The 3,422-nt window shown below is 41.6% G+C and overlaps 2 protein-coding genes and 1 long non-coding RNA gene across 4 annotated transcripts in view; 1 reads left to right on the top strand and 2 right to left on the bottom strand.

Annotated features, from left to right (window-relative positions):
* LOC107680211 (uncharacterized) overlaps positions 1 to 310 on the top strand; it is a 13,037-nt gene extending 12,727 nt beyond the window's left edge. Inside the window, exon 3 of the long non-coding RNA XR_001633126.1 lies at positions 180 to 310. This is a non-coding gene — a long non-coding RNA (uncharacterized LOC107680211). The remainder of the gene's footprint in view (positions 1 to 179) is intronic.
* Positions 1 to 3,422, bottom strand: part of LOC107680186 (gastrula zinc finger protein XlCGF57.1-like) — a 398,670-nt gene that overhangs the window by 328,168 nt on the left and 67,080 nt on the right. The gene's annotated exons all lie outside the window — the stretch shown is intronic.
* LOC107680196 (gastrula zinc finger protein XlCGF8.2DB-like) overlaps positions 1 to 3,422 on the bottom strand; it is a 163,056-nt gene that overhangs the window by 92,592 nt on the left and 67,042 nt on the right. The window lies entirely within an intron of this gene.

Below are 3,422 nucleotides of genomic sequence, written 5' to 3'. Positions count from 1 at the left end.
CGTTGTGAAAGCGAAACTACTTCGTTTGGCCTTCCAAAAGAGGACACAACTAGAAATCAGTGGTTAAACAGTTCAAAGCAAATATTCAGATGTTTGCAGTCCATTTTACGGAGGACTGTTTCCTGAACCCGAGAGAGTTGTTTCTACAAAGTGGGGCAATTCCAACTTTGCAAGGACAGTCCGATCACAAATGCAGACATGGTTTTATGTTTACGCGGTGCGATATGCAACGCAACGAGTAAAAGGACAGTATAAGTCATTATAATCAGTAATTATGTCCCCACTGGATGCAACAAATGCCTCGTTTATAATGGGTTTTATTGGTTTTGTCTCGTCGTGCCGGGACACAGCATCACAGTATGGTAGGGGCGTAACATTTCCGTCACACGCTTGAGGTATTCGGCCAATCACAATGCACTGGATAGCTTGCCAATCAGAGCACACCTTGCTTTTCAGACCGATGAGCTTTGTAAAAATCTACGCATTTCAGAAAGGCAGGGCATAGAGGAGAAACAATAATGTACAGTATGTGGAATTTAATGTTTTTTGAACCTTAAACCGCATAAACATTTCATTACACCAAATAATGTTATTTTTAGCAACGTCATATGACCCCTTTAAAAGAGACAGACATGTAGATTAGGGATGCAACAATACAGTTAGTCCATGGTTCAATATGTACCTTTTTTTTTTTTACCATGGTTTTCGGTTCGGTTCTGATAGCTTCGCACATCAGTGTTGTTTTGCTACAAATTAACAACATAAAAACTTGTGTAAACCTCTGCACAAAAAAACAAAAAGCATGAATTATTATATGTCTGCTTAACATTTATTTTGAGAGAGGTATTATTTTTTCCGATTTGTACCCAAAATAGGATGGATTGGCAATTATTGAGCGCTATAAACACATATAAAGTGTTTCATTCTTACTGGATGCCAGAAGGCTCCCTCGCGCATAAAATCCACATATACTGTATATCACAGATGTAACACTGATGACGTTCCAGGAAATCCCTAATATGAATAAAGACATCTCAATCACTGTAACTGAATAAAAAGAAGATATAACGTTAAACGTTTTGAATGATGAAATGTAAGGACAATAAACACTCGCTGAACTGCTACACTTGCTGAAATCTACAAATTCACCCCTGAGCTTTCTATGGTCTACAAGTCCACTCCAGCTCCCGCTCTCGTCTATGAGTTCACTCCAGAGCTTGCTCCATCTCACAAGTCCGCTCCAGAACACACCTCAGTTCCAAAAATTCAGACCAGAAGCCTGAATACACATCTCCAGGGCTTAAAGTTCTCCGGCACCGTGCCGGATCTCTGGCATGCAGCATTTGGCTGCGGAAAAAGATAATCCTACATTTAAAAAAACTTGTTGATAACACTTTCGAGTCCATGAGTTCGCCTACCAATGGTATGAGAGGAGCTCAGCTTTCACTCTCAACCAAACTAACATTACTAGCCAATCAGAATATATTATATTATAATATTAAAATATTGTCTCGTTCTAGTGAACCAAGTATCTGTATTTTGTCTCATCTCGTGAACTAAGTGTATTGTCACACCCGATAAGCGATAAGCAGTGATATAGCTCATAATTTTCCAAGTGTATGATATACAGTAGCTTCATTCTTCAGGTCAACCAGATATTCATGAAAAAAAATCAGTTTGAAAAAGGAAAGCAATAACTTTGCCATAGTATCCTTTCAAATGTTAAAGTTGCCACAGTCATTGCACGCTTTGCATGTGCTGCCCCGCCCCCGGAAAAAGTTCAGGCTTAGGATTTTTTTTTTTTTTTTGCTTTAACCCCTGCATCTCTGGACACATCCTCTTCATCAGCTCCCATGTCATCTATGATACTGTACTTCAATTTGTATGTCATCGTCCTTGGATCTTTAAACTGGCCAATCATTTCATCCAAAAGAGTGATCCTATGCAGTTTTATGGTTACATGCAGGAGTTCATATTCAGAAGTTGACCACATGAGCTGCATGATTCACTTGATCTGCGACAGGACTGAAAGCCTCCTCTGCCAAACTCAAATCAATCATACTGACTGCATTGCTTGTAGATGGATAAATGACGTTAGTGATTTCTAAGTCAGGGTCTTGTGTTTTGCATTTGCAAATTTTGGGTTTAGTTCTTCCAGAGTTGGAATCTTGTGAGGGCACCTCTTCAGGCTCACATTTAATTTCTGTGAGTCAAAACAGATCCGAAGTAATCCCTCTTTCTTTGGGCTGAAGGCAAGACTAGAACACCAATCCATGTGCTCTTCTACTTTTTGCAGCAAAGTGAGATATTAAAGGGCTACCGGGAACAACTCATAAACCTTCAAGCAGTTAATGAACATCTAACTCGTTACATCCAATCGCTCCCCGCACCAATGCCGAAAACGGTAAGCTTTGCTCTACCTGATAAATTTGATGGCAACCCTCCTCAGTCCCGGCGGTGGACGAATGGATTAGTCGTAGTGAGAGGGTGTGGGACGGTGCACATGTCCGCCTCCAGCGAGCTGTGAGAAGACAAGAATTGCAGGCCAACAGGCGACGTCGCCCACATCCTCCCTACCAACCAGGACATCGGGTGTGGCTCTCAACAAGGGACCTCAAGCTGCGGCTGCCCAGCAGGAGCTGTCCACGGTATGTTGGCCCTTTTAAGATTCTCAGAAGAAATATTAACTATTATTATATTATATTAACGGTAAGATATAAGATAAATATCCATATTTCAAACGTAATAAACACTTTTTTCTCACTTCCGCTGACTGTGGAAGACGTTCAGGCAGATGAAGTAGGACATCGGCGTTGCATGATTAGTGACAAACCCACAGGCACGTTTTATTACGGATGCACACACTTTATTTCACCTCTTCTGAACTGTTGACAACAAACACCCGCTTATCCATCTCTCATCGAGGAATTTCATCGAGCCAGACCCGATCGTCCAGCACCACGACCACGGGGACGTCCACGTCGAGCTCCAGGAGGAACTCTCGTTTGTTTATCTTCCCTCCTTCGCATTGTTTTCTTTTTTTTGCCATCACATGAACATTTACTGTCACAAGACTTAGGAGCTCCCATGTGGTTAGTCCAACTACAGCTGGTCCAGGTACATCAACAACGTAAAACTTTGCATCTATCCATCTGGGCTGCGTTTCCCAAAAGCATCATAAGCAACTTCGATTGGATTCGTCTGAAAGAAGAAAGTCATATACACCTAGGATGCTTTGAGGGTAAGTAAATGAAATGAATTATAAATTCATTTACATTAGTGTTGGTACTCAGGGCAGGGTCTCGGATGCTGGGCTTTTTGCCCATTCTGATCTGAAGAAAGCACTGGACCAGGGTCTCCTGAATGTTCCTCCTCCAGAAAAGCTTCCCGGTTCTGAAATTGTGATACCCTATTCACCTTAT

This window comes from Sinocyclocheilus anshuiensis, unplaced genomic scaffold, assembly GCF_001515605.1.
Source record: "Sinocyclocheilus anshuiensis isolate Anshui unplaced genomic scaffold, SAMN03320099.WGS_v1.1 scaffold492, whole genome shotgun sequence".
Lineage (NCBI taxonomy): Eukaryota > Metazoa > Chordata > Actinopteri > Cypriniformes > Cyprinidae > Sinocyclocheilus > Sinocyclocheilus anshuiensis.
This window is presented reverse-complemented; position numbering and strand designations above follow the sequence as displayed.